This window comes from Crocuta crocuta, unplaced genomic scaffold (genome assembly GCF_008692635.1).
Source record: "Crocuta crocuta isolate KB4526 unplaced genomic scaffold, BGI_CrCroc_1.0 scaffold757, whole genome shotgun sequence".
Lineage (NCBI taxonomy): Eukaryota > Metazoa > Chordata > Mammalia > Carnivora > Hyaenidae > Crocuta > Crocuta crocuta.
In genome coordinates this window covers 92,728-112,094 of record NW_027532830.1, presented here as the reverse complement: position 1 = coordinate 112,094, position 19,367 = coordinate 92,728, and the positions used below count along the sequence as shown (strand labels likewise).

The 19,367-nt window shown below is 45.1% G+C and overlaps 1 long non-coding RNA gene across 1 annotated transcript; it reads right to left on the bottom strand.

Moving 5' to 3' along the window:
* Nucleotides 1-11,707: 11,707 nt before the first annotated feature.
* LOC144216040 (uncharacterized) lies at nt 11,708-15,112 on the bottom strand. Its single transcript, XR_013330550.1, has 3 exons — nt 15,030-15,112; nt 12,352-12,565; nt 11,708-11,921 (listed from the first exon to the last, which is right to left on the bottom strand). It is a non-coding gene; the product is annotated as an uncharacterized LOC144216040 (long non-coding RNA).
* Between the last annotated feature and the right edge of the window lie 4,255 nt (nt 15,113-19,367).

The window sequence follows — 19,367 nt, the reverse complement described above, 5'->3', positions numbered from 1 at the left end:
TATGAGATCCAAAGAAAACTCAGTCTAGCCTGGTGATCTTTTGCTCCACTGATTATAACCCCCAAATAAGTTCCTCAATTCCCCTGAGCCATTTCTTGGGGGGGGGGGGCCCGTGGTCCTGCACTTGTCCTGTTAGTAGGGTGACTTANTGATCTTTTGCTCCACTGATTATAACCCCCAAATAAGTTCCTCAATTCCCCTGAGCCATTTCTTGGGGGTGGGGGCCCGTGGTCCTGCACTTGTCCTGTTAGTAGGGTGACTTGCCATCCTGGTTCTCTGGACTTTCCCAGTTTCAGCACTGAAAGTCCAGAGCCTCAGGAAACCTTGTCCTGAGCAAACCAGGCCAGATGCTCACCCTAACTCTTAGCCCCCTCAACCCAGATTCCTGTAGCTTTTAGTCTGCCAGGAAAGCCTCAGACAGTGATTCTAGAGGGTCCTTCAGGTGAAGGCTGTGAAGTAGAAGCATGGATAGACCCAAGAGGGCAAAAACTAAAGGTGNCATGACCTAAGCGAAAGTCGGACGCTTAACCGACTAAGCCACCCAGGTGCCCCTATAGTCTTTTTTTAAACATTATTTGATCTTCTTTAATTTTTAGGATATTAAACACATTTTGAACACCTTTTCCTCATGAAAGTTGTTTCTGGATGTGGCCTCTGATTTTTTTTTTTTTAAATTTTAAGCTCACCAGCAGCACAGATTATTTCTTTCAGACTGTCACATGTCCAGGATTGTGGATTCATCACTAGAAAGGTTCCTCGGTGGCCTCTGCCAGGACCCTGATGTGTTTATTGGTTGGATCAGTTATCATTTCCATTTCTCAGATGGGCAAACTGGCATTCTGCACTGTCCAGGTAATTTTGACTGAATATTCTAGCATGATTCATACTTAGAAGTGGTTTCTCTAAGGTGATGTTGTTTCTGTGGAGGGTCTCAAACAGATAGCAGGGTCCCCAGACCATCTAGTGTGCCCTTCTAGGAAGGGACTCCCTTTGAGGCTCCTAGTTAGATTGTAGGGGATTCCCTTTCAACCCCCACCTTGCACAGGCCTGAGGTCTCCCTTCTTATTTCCAGGTAGGCAATAAAATCCTCACCTGGTCCTGAAAGCTTTTATCTGAGTCCTCTCCCCTCTGCCCTCCCCCCTCTGCCCTTCCCCTTCTTCTCAGTCCCTACTATTCTATTTTTTTAAGTTTATTTATTTTGAGAGAGAGAGAGAGAGAGAGAGGCAGAGAGAGATAGAGAATCCCAAGCAGGCTCTGCTTTGTCAGCAAAGAGCCCAAAGTGAGGTTCGAACTCACAAACCTTGAGATCATGACTTGAGTCGAAACCGACCACTTAACCAACTGAGCCACCTAGGTGCCCCCAGCCTGACTATTCTGGCATTTGCCCCCATCTACTGCTCAAGTTTTCTGGTCCTCTTTTTTTTCCTGACACCTAAGAATTTTCTTCTCTTTCTTTAAGATATGGCTTTTAAAAATACATAACTCAGCTACATATTTAAATAAATTAAAAAATGTTTTACTGAGCATTTCTGTGTGCTAAAAGTGGGAGGGGTCTTCTACATCTGCTCTGTCTGCCACATTCTTCACACATTTGTTCTATTGCCATGAGACAGAGAGAGAATTCCTTCGGGGGAGAACTCTGTATGTGTGTGTTTGAAAGGACTATGTGAATACGCTGCCGTGTGGGGCGAGGTAAGAGAGAAGAGATGTAATCCTGATCCCCCACCACCTATGGGCGTGATGCTCTTCCCACCCTCCAGGGAAGAGAGACAGTCTCGCCTTCCACATTCCGGGTTCAGCCTGATAAACCAACCAGCCCCATGACAGACAGAAAAGGGTTTAATGAATGCTTTTGCAGTGAAGGCCCTAAAATCACAGGAATTGGGACCAGAAGAAAGACACAGACAGTGAGGCAAAGAGCCTTTATACACCGGACTAAATAGACTTGGGCTGTGACCCATAAGTGCCAAAAGGTGCGACCAGAGGGGCACTGAGTGGCCCACCCAGCGCTGGGGCCTCCCACAACGTCAGGCCAGGCTCCTCATCCTTGCGGCCTTGTTCCGCGGCCTCAGCATCCTCCCCCACTCCACCCCACTGCACCCCATGACCAACGAGCCTTGGGAGTCCCCAACCTCCAGGGCCACAGGCTGGAATGGAACTAGAGGACAGCCCGCTGCACTTTGTTAATAAAAGCCACTACTGCTCATGCAGCACTTTACAATGCACAGAACACATTGTTTAAGCAAGCATTTTACAACAATCCTGGGGGTGAGTATTCTTAGTTTTATTCTGCTTACTGCCTCAAATTTAGCACAACTCTGCCGGGAAAAAGAGTGGAGGGTAAAAAAACAAATGTATATTTTTCTAAAGCTGTATTCTTTCCTTATATCCATCCTTACTATGTGTAATTTTATATGATTAAAAATATTCAAATCCCAGGCTAAGCTTTTTGCATTTGGATTACTTTACAAACTTCAAAGTCTTGGAAGAAAGCAAGAAAGTGAGAAAGAAAGAAAGCGAGAAAGAAAGAAAGCGAGAAAGAAAGAACGAACGAACGAACGAAAGAAAGAAAGAAAGAAAGAAAGAAAGAAAGAAAGAAAGAAAGAATAGCTACTTGACTTACATTCACTTAAACAAAAAGAAGACTCAACCAAGCTATTTCTTCAGAAGCAAGACTCTGCCCTAAAGGCCACTTTCCACTCTTGGGTTAAAGGCAGCAAAATGCCAGTAGCCTTAGAATAACCCTTTTGTCAGTTTCAAGCCAAGAGGGTTCCAACATTTTGATGTGCAAACCCAAAGCACCTCACTACACACTCGAGAATTTTTAAAAGTGCAAAATCCTGGGCAGTTATATAACCCATCTATTCTATAATTTTCATTTTGCAATTGAAGAAACTGAAATTTAAAAGGGTCCATTTCATTACTGAGCATTGGCGAACCTACATTTTACAAATGGGCAAATAAGGCTCGGAGAGATTAAGTGGCTCACCGAGGTCACATGCAAAGAGAGTGGGAACGTCTGCACCTGAGCCCAGTCAGACCTTTTGATCAATCACTAAGAGTGAATTCAATAGTAGGTCAAAGGATGACTTTGAGGGCCATGTGTGTGTGTGATGAGCCCATTTCTTCTTGAACCAAGCCCGTAACTATGAAATTTCAAATATTACTTGATATACAGACAAAAATAAAGGCTTTGGGTACCAAACTGTAGGAAATAGAGAAGCATTCTCTGCTGTAAGTTTGCCCACCACACTTGAAGCCCCTAATCCAAAAAGCATATGCCGTTCTCCTCTCCTGTGCTCCAGGCCCTGGGTTTGTGACTCTGGCTTGTGGCTCTGGGTCATGACGGAGGGACCTTGAGTCTGGCAGATGCATCACCTTGACCAGGCTAAAGTGGCCTGGGACACAACATGGCTCACTTCCTGGCATCTCCTAGGAAACAACCAGTCCCCGGTGCAATATATATTGAGTCCTAGTAATGCATCATCCCTGTGCTAGACCCTGGGGGGAATGAGCAGTCAGAGAGTGAGGCAGGGAAAAGGCAGAAAGATGAACAAAGTGAACATGATGTTGTATCTTTGTTTAAAAAAAAATTGTTTGTTATTCAGTTGGGGAGAGAAGCCAGCTCCACAAGGACATTTAATGAGACAAAATATAGAAGGGAAATCCCAAAGGAATATCCATAGTGGTGAGGATTGTAGCGGTAGTTCAAAGGATGACAAACAGCATTGGGGAAGAGTGTGTCGGACCGTCTGGTGATGAGATCAGCCAAAGATTTGCTGTAATCTTGCTACAAGAGACATAGCCTCTGGTAGGCCGATCCAAAGACTCCCGTTAGCAAGAAAACTATAGAGGAAGAGAGAACATGTAGATAATCATCGTTTGACTAGATACAAAAGGATGTTCAGTTGAAGGTCACTAGACATTTAACTGACAGTCAGCTGGGTGGGTGGGTGAGTGGGTGGTTAGTTTTCTCAGAGCAAGTCTTAATCCCGTTATAGTTTCCAGAAAATAGGTTAAGAATTTTATCAGAAATGCTAATTTCTTCCCACAACCAGATTCTAAACTTCATCTCACTAAAAATTCTGTTCTAGTCTACATTTAGGATAAGTTTTCCTTTACACCATCACATCTGTGTCTTTCATGGCCTTGTCTGCCGCTACAAGGCAACAAAGACCACAGAACTCAATTTATATTGGGTTAGATTTGCTGTCAGAGGCCTGCTCTGGACATGAACATTAACTCTTTGATGGAGAAAGGTGATCCCAATTAGCTTATTCTCCTGGGAAAAACATATAGGGGTAGATCCAGGCACGTTGTGTCTAAAACTTGTACTATTTAGGGGGCTCTCCTTAGGAAAAAATATGAAATTATGAATATATAATTAGATATAAAAATGCATACTTATTTAGGATGAGAAAATAAATCATAACAATTCTTGGATGTGTGGAGACTTGGGACCTATTCTTCAGAAACCTCTTCCAAGGAATGGTTGCATAGGAATGCTATCCAAGTGCACCAGAGACCCTGTAGTTTAAGACTTATTTACTAACTCCTGTAAGTTCACTTACAGCCTGCCGGCACCCACACTTCATACTCCGGGTAGTCAACACCCAACCACCCTGCTCTGGCATCACTCATTGACTACAAGTGTTAAAGAAAACTAAGAGGTTTGTCTGTGCATGGATTCAACAGACAGCCGTTGACCGCTTTTCTGTGCCAGGCATGAGCTGAGGTGGAAACAAGCTTTCTGGGCATGAACATAACATCTAAGGGTATTTTGAACAAGTGAACTGCATCACTTCATCTGCTTGATAGGATTTACTAAGAATTGCCTGTATGCCGGGCCTGAGCCAAACAACAACCACACATAGTCAGGTCGACACAATTGTTACTCCCATTTTGTAGATGGGAAAAGTATGGTTCAGAGAAACGAAGTGAAAATTAAGCAGTTAAGTGGATGGTGGAGTGTGGTGGTTAATCCTAAGCCTGTCTTCAGAATCCAAGGCCTTATCCAGACTCTACGTGTTCATCGTCTAGTAGTGCCTTCTGTTTACAATGCACACATGCACACGCACATATAATGGATCATGTGTGTCTACCTTTTACAATTTATAAAGCATTTTTACACATACCACGTCAGTCATCTTTCCAACAGCTCTGTGAAAAATACGGGAGAAAGTGGAGAGAGCCCTGGGCCCCCATACTGTTTTCCAGCTGTGGGACCTTGGATAAATCACATCCAGTAGCCACATAATGGGCTGGGTTTAGTCCTTTCTGTAACCCAAGAGCTCTGGCATCCTTTGATCTATGACTGGTCCAACCTGGACCTCACATCCTTCCCCACAGGCTCTAACTGATGGAGCTCTGAGAAAATCCAGAGCAATCTGGCCAAATGCCCCCAGGGCTCAACGGGTGCCCGCTGATGCTTTCTGAGCCCTTTCTTTGTAGACTTGGAGTGTCTCAGGGGCCAGAGCTGGGCATCGTGCACACGGGCGTCCAGCCAAAGAAAGGCTTTGCCCCACACCAGTTCTTCCTGACTTTGCTCTTCCTTCCCGGTAGCTAAAAAGAACTTCAGCTTCTGCCCACTGGAGCCCATGAGCAATCCCTGTCTGGACCACATTCCAGGCTTTGCTGTTCAAGTGACTGGAGACACAGGTGACAAGGGCTTTACAAGCAAAGGTCGAACAGCCCATGATAACGGTGAGGGACAGGGAGTGGTCCAGGATTCCCAAACTGCCTTTTAAGAAAAAGAAGAAACTAGTTCCTAAACAAACAAACAAACAACCCCCCGCCAACATTCTCTTTAAAAAATTCTTTCCCTTCATTTAATTTTTCTTGTTTTAGGATTATATCTCACTTTTTCCTTTCTAAAAATTTTTTTCTATTTAATTCATCTCTATTTCTCCATTCTTCATGTTTCTAACCCAGGCTCATAAAGGAGTTCAGGGGATGGGCAGTCCTCTAAGATTATGACCTGTCAAGGAGAGTCACGGTCTTGAAAAACGCTGGCAGCCCTTGGTCTCTGTTGTGTTGAGCCAAGAGCAAAGAGTTTTAAAATCCTGAGGTTGAGCGATGAAGGGCAGGTACATCAAGAGCCTTTTTTCTGAGATCATAAGCAACTGTTTCAATTAGAGGATGTGCTATTATAAAAACGGACTTATGTGCTGGTGAGGTCAAAAGAGGCAATACTTGTTTAAAATCCTTGAAATAATTAAATTGGGGAGAGGAATAGAAGTACATTAATTAGTTGTAAATTTCCTATGCGCAAAGTTCCAGGTCTGTGGTTAGTCCAGACACTTGTCTTTGGGAATGATTTAGCTGCAGCACCTCAGAGTAATCACCTCACCCCCCTCTCAGACACATAGTGGCCATCACATCCTCCATTCGATCAACTCTGAAGTCATAGGACCCTGGAATTCTGAGTTCTGTCTGCCCTCTTTCATCAGCCTCCTGGCTTGTTTCCAAGGGTCTTTGCCTATGATCCACTGGCACATTTCTGACAGTAACACTTCCTTTAAAAAAATTTTTTTTAATGTTTATTTATTTACTTTGGCAGGGGAGGGGCAGAGAGAGAGAAAGAGAGAGAGAATCCCAAGCAGGATCCATGCTGTTAATGCAGAGCAAACATGGGGTTTGATCTCATGACCCTACTGTGAGATCATAATCTGAGCCAAAGTCAAGAGTTGGACCCTTAACCAACTGAGCCACGCTGGTGTCCCTGCCAGTAGCTTCTCCTAAAATAATATATAATGCTAACACTCAGATAACTTTACTAGTCCCCCTTACTCAGAGAATGAAACACAAATTCTTCATCTTTCCCCTTCAGTCTCTCACAGTTTCCAGTCCAAAGTACCTCTTCCCTGTTGTTCCCTCAAGAACTTCTCTCTAGTCAACCTGCCACTTGTCACTCAAACCCACCAAGCACATCGCAGGCCCACACATTTTGGCCATGTCCCTTGTTTCAGTGCCTTGCCTCATCTTCTGACACTCTGGTTCCCAGGCCTCCTCAGTCTCCCTTCTCTCCTCTGTGGGTCTCTCCTGGAGCCATCCCAGTTTCCCTGGCTCTTCTGTCTGACATCTTGACTGCACCCTACTCATCCCCTGTGTTCCTAAATTGCGTTCTAGTTTCATTTGACCTGTGATGCCTTCTCTCCCTTGGATGCAATGAGAGTCTCCAGAGGGCAGGGATTCTGAAACCCTGCCACATTGGAAGCAGTGTTTTGACCATGGTAGAAACTCTGTATTTTTTGAGAACTCAGCACAGGTTTCAGTAGATCTGTTTGGATTGAAATCCTCATTCTGGTGTTTAACGACCATGTGTCCTTATTTAGCTCTTTAAAGCTTCTGTTTCTTCACTTGTAAGTGGAAACCACTGTAGCACCCGCCACAGAGTGGCGTAGTGAGGATTGTGTGAGATAAAGCGTCCTATTCAGGAAAGTCTGATACACAGTACTCAATGCAGGTTGAGCTGTGGTTACCCTCCAGACCACTACCAGTGCTGTTACTGGAATCTAAAATGTGAAAATTTAGGGGCGCCTGGGTGGCTCAGTCGGTTAAGAGTCCGACTTCAGCTCAGGTCATGATCTCATTTCGTGGGTTCGAGCCCTGCGTTGGGCTCTGTGCTGACAGCTAGTTCAGAGCTTGGAGACTGTTTCAGATTCTGTGTCTCCCTCTCTCTCTGACCCTCCCCTGCTCACACTGTCTCTCTGTCTCAGGAATAAATAAAACATTAAAAATTTTAAAACAAAAATAAAATAAAATGTGAATAAAATGGTAATCTTGAGAAGAGTGTTGGGCCATCTGTTAAGTGAAGATGGCCCCTTAGAACCAACACAGCGGTGAGGAAGCCCTCTCCAACACATGTATAATAGGGGAGAACTGTAACTTCAACCCTGCAGATGTGTGTGTGGAAATTTCAGATAAAACAACTGGATAAACCACAACTGGATTGATAAGGCTGCCTCAAACCAGGGATTTCCAACCAGCAAATTGTCACTTTCAAGTAGTCAAGTGAGACTACCCTTTGTTCTCCAATATCTACGGGGCTCTCCATAGGTACCTACATGTTGTGTCTTTTCTGCATCCCTTCTAATACTCTGAGTTTTCAATAAACCTGTCAGTCCCCATGCAACCCATGTCCACCTGATCTTCCTGGAACCACTATGCCCATCGCTGAGTATAAGACTTTGAGAAAATAAAAGTATCTTCTCATTAGAAGGACTTGGGAACTCTGCATTAGAGTCAAGAGCCTGGGGCCGCTCCCTCTAGAAAAGGATAACACAGAAGTTGGTGTCCCAGGAAGTGTTTAGTGTTTTTCTGCCTCTCCTGTTACTCTTAGCTCCCATCCAGCAATTGTCCTGCAGGCAATAGAAGTAGCATCTCTAACTATAATGAAATGTCACCATGGAAGCTTCTTGTCATGTGCCCTCCTTGTCCTGCTACCACCACTGCTCCCACAGGGTGAAGGAGGTGCGGGTTCTGCACCATATTTAAGGTGTCATCAGTGCACATCAAGGCACCTGGGTGGCTCAGTCAGTTAAGTGCTGAACTTCTGCTCAGTCCATGATCTCACGATTCATGGGTTTGAGCCCCGCACTGGGCTCTGTGCTGACAGCTTAGAGCCTGGAGCCTGCCTCAGGTTCTGTGTCTTTCTCTCTCTCTCTGCCCCTCCCCTGCTTGCATTCTGTCTCTCTAAAAAAAAAATAACAAACATTAAAAAATTTAATGTGTCATCAATGCACTGTTTTCCATGCTGGGAGGTGACCTTGCCAAGATGGGCATCGTGTTTGTTAATAAATTAAAGCAGCATGTATCTGGCCCTGTTAGTGCTGGGAGGCAAGTTTCCAAGCCATTTCCAAGACATGTTTTCTGAGACTTGTATGGCCCATCTTCTATGCACAAAGTGTCAGAGAGCTTTTCTGAAACATAAACCAGCTTTTGTCCCTGCCCTGCCCCCAGCCTCTGTCTGTTCAGCCAGAACATCTCTTCATCTCCATCTCCAGGTTATTAGACACAGACAAGTAGAGCGGGGAAAGATCTAGGACTTGCAGTTTAGGAATGTTGGCTCGCCATGGTTCCAGCTCCAGGAGAGCATCTATAAATGCATCACTTGCTCATTGGCATATGCAAAAGTCATATGAAGAAAGACATGATTTGATTTATATTTCCCTGATGATGAGGGACGCTGAGCATCATTTCATGTGTCTGTTGGCCATCTGGATGTCCTCTTTAGAGAAGTGTCTGTTCATGTCTTCTGTCCACTTCTTCACTGGATTATTTGTTTTTTGGGTGTGGAGTTTGGTGAGTTCCTTATAGATTTTGGATACTAGCCCTTTATCTGATATGTCATCTGCAACTATCTTTTCCCATTCTGTCAGTTTCCTATTAGCTTTATTTGTTTCCTTTGCCACGCAGAAGCTTTTTGTCTTGATGAGGTCCCAATAGTTCATTTTTGCTCTTGATTCCCTGGCCTTTGGAGATGTGTCAAGTAAGAAGTTGCTACGGTGGAGGTCAAGGAGGTTGTTTCCTGCTTTCTCCTCTAGGGTTTTGATGGTTTCCTGTCTCACATTCAGGTCCTTTATCCATTTTGAGTTTTTTTGTGTATGGTGTGAGAAAATGATCTGGTTTCATTCTTCTGCATGTTGCTGTCCAGTTCTCTCGGCACCATCTGTTAAAGAGACTGTCTTTTCTCCATTGGATACTCTCTCACGCTTTGTCAAAGATGAGTTGGCCATACATTTGTGGGTCCAGTTCTGAGTTCTCTATTCTATTCCATTGGTCTATGTGTCTGTTTTTGTGCCAGTACCATACCGTCCTGATGATTACAGCTTTGCAGTGGAGGCTAAAGTCTGGGATGGTGATGCCTCCCCTTTTGGTTTTCTTTTTTCATATTACTTGGGCTATTCATGGTCTTTTGTGGTTCCATACAAATTTTAGGATAGTTTGTTCTAGTTTTGAGAATGCTGGTGCAATTTTGATTGGGATTGTGTTGAATGTGTAGATTGCTTTGGGTAGTAAAGACATTTTAACAATATTTACTCTTCTGATCCATGAGCATGGAATGTTTTTACATTTCTTTGTGTCTTCAATTTCCTTCATACTTTCCTATGGTTTTCATCATACAGCTATCTTATATCTTTGGTTAGGTTTATTCTTAGGTATTTTATGGGGTTTTTTGTGCAATTATGAATGGGGTCAGTTTCTTGATTTCTCTTTCTGTTGCTTCATTATTGGTGTATAAAAATACAACAGATTTGTGTACATTGATTCTGTATCCTGCGACTTANGGGCATGGAGGAGGGCACTTGTGGGGATGAGCACTGGGTGTTATATGTAAAACAACTTGACAATAAACTATTTAAGAAAAGAAAAAAAAGAAACACAAGAATGCCCAAGCTCGGGGAGACAAAGGTACCCTCAGGGGCCACGTGACAGTGACGTGAAATGTGCATTCACTCCAACAATGCTTCATCAGAATGCGCGTGCTCTGAATCCGGTCTTCAAACTCTCCGCAGCCATAGAGTCTGTTCCCTGTCAAGTTCCCAGGTGCATCTTTCTAAAGGCGACCACTCATTCTCCCAGGCATTGCACAGCCCTGAAAGCAGTTTGGTTTGCTAGGAGCCTTGGAAAGGCACTCAGTAACCTTATGAGCATGTTCTGCCTCCTCTTTACCAAATGCAGTTCTTTCATTTCTCCTGAAATCAGGCTCAAAGTTCACCCCCTCCAGGAAACCTTCCCAGATTTAACCCCCCTATTAACCCCCCCATCTCTAATCATTTATTTGCTCTCACCTTCCAGCAGTCATGCAGTTTTGGGTTCATTCTCCACCTCTTGATATGTTGTTAAGGCTATAGATTCTTTATTCTTTATCTAAAACCTGTGGAGTTTAATGTGTTTCAGATTTCAGAACTTTTCAGACCTTAGAAATATAATAGAGGTTTGGAGCACCTGGGTGGCTCAGTCACCTAAGCATCTGACTCTTAATTTCGGCTCAGATCATGATCCCAGGGCTGTGAGATAGAGCCTCATGTTGGGCTCTGTGCTGACAGCATGAGCCTGCTTGGGATTCTCTCTCTCTCTCTCTCTCTCTCTCTCTCTGTCCCTCCCCTGCTTGTGCGCGCGCTTTCTCTCTCTCTCTCTAGATAAATAAACATAAAAATTTAAAAAAATGTATGTAATAGAAGTTCTAGGATAGCACCTCTAACCCAATACGTTAATATTTGTTCAATGAAACATGAATATTCTCATGAAGTGGGAAACATTAAGATTATAATCAACTTCCTATCAGCAAATGTCAGGTCAGTATTTCCAAAGTGTGGATCTGGGCTGCTAATAATAGCTGTCACTATTGACCCTCCCACTGTGCTAGGCTCTCTGCTCTTGTATTTCCTCGTTCAACCCCACAGCAGGGCCACACGAAGGAGGTGTTCTCTTCCACATGTAATGAATGAGGGAAGTAAGGGTCTGAGTAATTTGTCCAAGGTCAAGCCTCCAGAAAATAGAGGAACCGATATTCAAACCCAAGCCTGTCTGGACCGTAAGCTTGATGCTTAATAGTTTTCATGCCAAATGTGCTTCCTCTCACATTCCCATTACAACATTCCGTATGCAAGATGGACTATATAAGTGCTTGCCAGCGATAACAAACAAACAAGGAGCATTTAATTTTTTTTATTTGTAATTCACAAGTTATGCTCACCTCCTTCCAGAAAGACTGTACAGTACTTAAAACGTCAGTCAGCTCTGTAAGCTGGACAGGAAGCCTTTGGAAGTCTGGATGTGACCAGGATAGATGAAGGCATCAACAAATCTGTCAGCTGAGAGGTTCCCCATGAGGCGGCATGGGGCCACTCTGATAGTCACGTGGGTTCAGCTCATATGCAATCAGGGGCTGACCTTTAAATCCCAGGGGATTTCACCTGAAAGGCAAAATAGTTTTTCTTCACAGAAGTTAAAAACACTATTTTATCTTTTTAAAAGATATTTATTTATTTTTGAGAGAGAGAGAGAGAGACCATAAGCAGGGGAGGGGCAGAGAGAGAGAGGGAGACAAAATCTGAAGCAAGCTCCAGGATCTGAGCTGTCAGCTCAGAGCCCATTATGGGGCTCGAACCATGAACCGTGAGATCATGACCTGAGCCAAAGTCAGATGCTTAACTGACCAAACCACCCAGGAGTGCACCAAAACACTATTTTAATTGTTCCTAATTCTTTCTCCTGAAAAATTAAATATTTCCCACAACACAGGGCTTGCATTCCTCCATAGGAATAATCAGCCACTGCCAAGTGGTAGCTTGCATTGGGGGAAACATTCTCTCAGTGAGCCATTGTCGCTCTGCTCTTACACACCTGGATCGTGAGGGAATTCGAGTCTGGGGACGCCACATCTGATGGAGTGGCCCTGCGTCTGCTACCTTGCCCAGCCATGCTCCCCGCGGGCTGGCGGCCTGTTTCCTGATGTGAGTGAGGCAGACGGCTTGTGCAATTCTTCTATCACCAGTCAAGGACTTGCTGCAGGGTGACACTGGAAGAGCCTATTTTCAGCACCATCACCATCACCAACCTACAGCAAGGACAGAGACAGACAGACAGACAGACAGCATTTGTGTGCATCAAAAACAAAAGAAATCTGTGGAGGTGAAGGACAGTCATCAGGCCGGGGACCCAGAAGAAGGCAGAAGTGGTCCAGCTCCTCAAAGGGAAGATGTCTCATGCGCAGCAGAGACACAGAACCTAGGTCACTTCTTGAAGCCAGGCTCCCTGACCCTTGAAAGGAAGCCAAGAAAAGCAACAGCAAACGGTTGCTTGGAGCCACGACTTACACAACATTCTGTGATCAGAGGCCTCGATGAACTAATGCCCCACCTGCTGGCTCCCTGGGCTTCCCAGTTTCCAAGATGATCACCCCAAACCCACATTTGCCCGTTTCAAGAGCTTTCTCAAGTTCAGTAAAGACACCTTGTGTAAGTAAAAGCCCAGCAGAGTTTACGCTGAAATCAGCACGTGAAGAGATGCAAGTTTTCCTTTCCCCCACGTTGGGAAGCCAGAGGTTTGTTAGTTGTGGTCTGAAGCCCATCGATTCCTGGCACTGAGACCCTCACAGGCGACCTCTTTCTGGTTTGTATACACAACTCTCGGGGAGGCTCTTGGGAAGAAATAGAAAAGTAGCAGTAAGATCCGGGCAATCCATCATGCCAAAGCGTATCAAGGGTACGTGGGCGAGGGGCGCCTGGGTGGCTCAGTCGGTTAAGCCTCCGACTTCAGCTCAGGTCATGATCCCGCGGCTTGTGGGTTTGAGCCCCGCTTCGGGCTCTGTGCTGACAGCTCAGAGCTGTTTCAGATTCTGTATCTCCCTCTCTCTCTGACCTTCCCCTGCTCATGCTCTCTCTCTCTCTCTCTCTCAGAAATAAATAAAACATTAAATAAAAATTAAAAAAAAAAGGGTACGTGGGTGAAAGGACCTTGAACAGATTGGCCCATTTGCCATCTTAGAAAGAATGACAACAGTGATGGCTCGACCCCTCGCAATCAGCCCCACTTGCTGTCACACACGCCCGGAACTCTGGCAACTGGTTTCTGAGCAAACATGCCCTTCTGTCAGTGTTGCACGCTGAGTGGAGGCAACTATTTTGCTAGTCTTCTGAAAATTTCTATATTTTCCAGATCAGTTCAGTTTGCTGGGTCTGGGACAGAAATCCCCGCCGGCTCTGGGCCCCAGCATCTTGGGAGATGAGGTGCTGGCCAAGCATACTTCTCCAGGAGCCAGAAATGTAAAGCAGACATGGTAATTGCATCGTTGTTTTGGTTTGGACCTGAGAGGCAAACATCCAATTTGAGATCAAATAAATGGATCCTGGGCCCGAGTAAGCTTTTAAAATAAGATTCACTCTAGAGCCATTTAAAAACTAGAAGGGAGTGCCAGCAAGATTCTGCCCATATTTCTTAGGCTAAAAAAGAGAAGCCCCTTCCCACTCCCCCAAGGAGGGGACCCATCTATGCCAGATGCTGTCTTATATTTACAGAAGTGCAGGAACAGGCTTGGGTAAGAGAGGATGATCTTATATAATTCTGACTCGAATGAAGATAAACAGAACTTAATATACAGCGCCAACGATTCCAGAATAAAGGCAGGTAACATTTCTTGAGTGCTTACTATGTGCTTGACACTGTTTCAAGTCCTTAATAATTGCACAATATTTTTCATTCACTATTTGCCAAATAACAACAACTATAATAGTAATAGTGATAATCATAATAATGCCACCAAAATTATGAGGTAGGCATTATTACCCCGATTTATAGATGAGAAAACTGAGTAATAGTGAGTACGTGCCGGTGCCAGGATTCAAACCAAGCATGCCTGACTCTACACCCATGTGCTTAACTAAATCTACCTAGACAGTGTTCTTACGATACGTTCCTCCTAAAAGGACTCCAGGATCTACGCATTTCACCTACTATGTAGCACACACCATTTTCCGTTCCCAATAGCTATTCCCAGCCTCGTCTTTATAAAATTTCACATTGTTTGAAAAGTAACATCTCAGAGCAAAAGGAACCCTCCTTCAGACCCTGGAGGTGAATTGTCATCGATCTGAGCCACACAGAATCACCTCACTTCCCTTTGCGGAGGACTGGCGGGCCCATCACACAGATCTAGCTCTCGAAGTGGCAAAATTCTGCAACAAGTATCTGGAAAGGATTTTGCTCCCTGATAAACAGATACAGCGAGAAAGTCCACTGCCTTTTTTCCCCCCCTTTTTTGAATGCATGTAAAGCATGATGTTTGGAGGTGAGACAAGCAGTTTAGGTTTGTCAGCCTATGGACAAAAAGTCAACATACTGAGGATGGCAGAGAAGAAAAGATTTTCAAAAGCCTGGGTGTCCAATGACAGATTGAGGCAACACACCAAACTTGGAAGCCTGTGTCTCCAGACTTCTGGTCTTGCTGCATAGGGTAATTATATATCTTTGTTGCTTAAGCCATTGTTAGGCATTCTGTTGCTCTGCATTCAAATGTATCCTACCTTACACTTGTATCCTTTGTCTGTGTGTAGACATGTCACGTCTGTACATTTTTCACCTTTCTTCATTGCCGTTAACTTATAGCTCCTTGGCCAGATAAAACCAGTCTGTCATGAAAAGAAAGGCAATGTGTTTGAGGAGCAGTTTATCAACACGGTTCCGGAAGAAGAAGTGCAAGACTATTGCACTGTCATTTATCAAACCCCTCCCCCGAAATCTTGCTCAAATGCATCCACCTGCAGGCTGTGACTCAGCAGTAAACAAAATAAAATCCGTCCCCGGTTTCCTCATTAGTTCAAAAAGCAACCTGAATCAGATGTTCCTTAGGTAAATTTCAGCACTGACTTTATAGGTTTCGTGCTGTATCTATCTCTTGAGAAGGGTTATATTGTACTAATTTCTTGAGATGCCCTATAATAATGAGCACATCTTTAAACACTTAATAAAATAGTAACAGTTTATCAACAGTCCTAAGTCTTTCTCCTCTGCAGGTCTCAGTTCTTCATCAGTAAAATGTGGGAAATGAAAGGGCTCTATAGGGCACTTTCCAGCTTAGACGATCTTGAATCTGGCCAGATTCTTAAATCCGCAGTTTTACTCCTTACACACTCCTCTTCAAAGCTTAGGCAGCCAGGTGCATGACAATGTCTGAATCACACATCAGACCTTTCTGGAGCCCGTACTTATGGTAAAAGTTAGCTGCTCACTTAAACTATGAGCTCCTCATTAACCTTCTGTATCCTCAGCGCCCGGTGAGACATGTGGTACGTGGTCAGCACTTGGTAATTATCGTTTGTCCAGAAACGGCTACCATTTTTTTAAAAGCATCTACTACTTGACGGACATTTTATTTTATTATTTTTAAAAAATTTTATTTATTTTTTTTGAGAGAGAACGAGAGAACACAAACGGGGGAGGGCCAGACACACACACACACACACACGCACACACACACACACACTGAATCTGAAACAGGCTCTGGGCTCTTAGCTCAGTCTGAGGCGGGGCTCCAATCCACGAGCCAAGAGATCATGACCTGAGCCGAAGTCAGATGCTTAACCAAGCCATCCAGGTGCCCCTTGACAGACATTTTAAGTGGGCTATCTCAAAATCCTCCAGACAATCCTGTGAGGGCAGTATTTTTACATCTACAACCTGAATCAAACTGGGCTGCCTCGAGGCCAGTCCCAGCACGATGTGACATCCAACATTCCCAAACCCAAACCCGACAACGCTGTAAGCACCATTGTGAGGTGTGCAGCGAGGTCTTAGAAGGTGGGGCAGCACACACACACTGAGACTCCCCTTTCCTTGTCCCTCTTTCCCCAAACCCTCTCAAGCCCCACAAAGACCTGCCATCACCGTGTTCCCCCAAATACTCTCACAACCCTCCCGCCTTCTCCCCTTTGAAATCTGTTCTGTCCTTTGGAGCATTGCCTCCTGCCCTGGGTCACGTAAACCAGGTTAGAAGTTCAGTCTCTCCAAAGTCTTCAGTTTTCCCAATGACCGTTGATTTGCCCAGTGCTCTGCGAGTGTGGACCGCAGCTGCATTTGGTGCCATCCTGAGCTGCAGAACCGACCCAGTTCCATGGCTCCGTGAAAGGGGTGTGTGCTGCTCTGCTGACACAAAGCTCTCTCTACACGTTGATATGCGTGAACCAGCGGCTGCTTCGGAGCCACCCAAAGAACTCGTCACAAAGAGAGATGTCTGATCCCCATGCCAGTGACTCTGATTCAGAATATCCTAGAGTGAGACCCAGGATTCCACATTTTTAACAAGCTTCCCAGGTGAATGTGAGGCATCGCCAGGTTTTGAAGCATTCTTTTCTGCCACAAAAGCTTCAGAATCGAGCCCCAGAGCAGCTCGTGCCCCGGGGACAGAAACCCTCTCCTGAATCCCATTTTAATGTTTGATCTTCCTTACCCCGTGGTGTTCCTTCTCTTCTGTACCCTGTGGGTTTCAGAGATGTGGTAAGGGGGGCGGTGGGTGATACAGAATACTTTCCCCCCGGAGAAACAGTGATTGCCCATCCCTGCAGACCCGGAGAGTGTTCCAGGGCCTTCCGTTTCTTCTCAAAGTGATTTTTTGAGAAAATGGGCACAAAAGTCCCCACCAGGGCCTCCAGGAAGGATTTCTCCGAGTTCAGGTAACAAGAGCCTGGCCTGGACCGCCCTCCTTTCTGGAAGACTGGTGACAGAGGGAGCAGAGAGCTCTGGTAGCAGCTGGGGCCGACGTCATAAAGGGAACATTCCATAACTTCTCCAGGAGATGGGCCTTCAATGAAGAGGGGGTGCACCAAGCAGGATTTTGAGGGGGGCGGCCTCACGCTGGCAGTGCCTTCTTTCCATGTCACGGCTCCAAAGTGAGTGAAGGAAGAGGTATTCACAGGGCTGAAGAGGCACCTTGAGCTGGGGAGTAGCCAGTGCCCCCACCAGCATGAGGAGGATGGCACAGCCTGGCCAAACCTGAAAGCATGCTTTTATCAAGCAGGTGGTGCTCCCTGCAGTGTTCTCTCTTCGGAGTCCTCCTCGAAGCCCTATTCTCTGGAATGGACCTCAGCATCTGGGGGTCCCATACCGGATCCCTCTGGGCAACTTAGCCACCGAGGAAAAGCACCCAGCCTCACGATCAGGTGATCTTACTGCAAAGATTCTGAAGAGAGCTGTAGACCAAGGGCCAGTGAGTTTTGCAAACTCAGTCACTCTGAAGGATTCACAGCAATTTCTGTCAACACACATTTATCAACTATCTACAGATGCACTGGGCGTGGGGAGCATGTGGGCAAGAGTGAATCAAGCCTTTGGCAGAGCATCAAGTACCAGACATCAGAACACATGATCTGATGACCACAAATGTCCTTGTGAGTTGACTGGAACAGAAAAGTTGAATGTAGAGCTACCTCAGAAAAGCCAAGACTTTGCTTGCTTGGGATTAGGCTGGAAAGCTCAGTGGGATCACTGATCAAAACAATCAATTAGGTCTGCACACCCGTGGTTAAATCCAAAGCAACCAAAACACGAGTTCTGATCCAACATTGAAGATGGGCACAGCCATGTCTCTTCCACACGCAGCTCCACAGCACTATGTGACAAATCAAGGTGATCGCCTCTCTGGCTGGCCACAGGGACTTGCACACAGGTAACTTTTTTGTTACTTCCCTCATGTTCTTCTATTTCTCCGACTTCCAAGCCTTCCTGTAGTGTCCCTGCCTTCAGTCTTGTTTTGAACTGATGTATCGTCCTTCCCAGCCAGTGGTGATTTGAAGAGTTACTTTGGGTAGTGCGATCCTTTTAGAAAAATAAGCCTTCCATAACGCCAATCTTTTAAACATACAAGCAGAGATCTCTGTGTCTCTCCTTCTCCCAGACCCTCTCCAGCTTCAGAAGCAGCCCTGGAATCTCAGGAACAGAGCTGCTCGCTCAGCACCATGTGTATCTCAGAGGCAGGCACTACAACTTGCCCTCCCATATCCCTTTCCCCTTCTTTCTTAGTAATAGAATTTTAATTAATGGGAATGCAACCAAACAAAAGACTACATTTCCAGCCTGTCTTGCTGCCAGGCAATGCCACCCTGTGATTCAAGTCTAGGCAATGACATGTAAATGGAAGTATCATGTGAGATTCCTGGGAAGACTCCTTAAAGCTGAGAACTGTGCCCTTTCTGCTCTTCTATTCCTCCTCTTCCTCCTCCTCACTGTCTGTAATGGACGGATGATGGCTGGAGCTCCAGCAGCCATATTGGACCATTAGTTTACTTTGCCATTGGAGCCTGTGCTCTAGAGATGGCGGGGCGGAAAAAAGACAGAGCATGGGTCTGCGTGACTTCGTGGTGCTGGCATCCAGTTCTGCACTGCCTGTCTCGGGCTTCTTTTACGTGAAAAAGTAAGTTCCTATGTATCTAATGAAAGGTTGTTTAAGTTTTCCTGTCTGTAGTTGTTTTCCCACTGTGGGTCTCTTCTCATGTACTGTTTGGGAAGGAAAAAAATATGGAGGACTAGGGTAAGGCCACACTGACATTCTGGTATACACCATTTGGATAGAATTTGTTTATAAAACTAGTAATAATAGCTGGCATCTACTGAATGTTTACTGCGTGCTAAGCTGTCTGCTAAGCATTTGCACACACATCATTTCATTTACTACTCAGTCCACCACACGAGGTAGGGAAAATCACGGCGAGCTTTCAGATGAAGAAATAGAGGCTGAGAGGTGCTCATGTCTTGCCAAAAGTCACACAGCTAGCACGAAAACAATTTAAGGTGAGAAGATCTGACTCATGTACTCTTTCATGATCTGAACCTGAGGTGAGGCAGTTCTAGAATCAGTCAGGCTTGGGTAC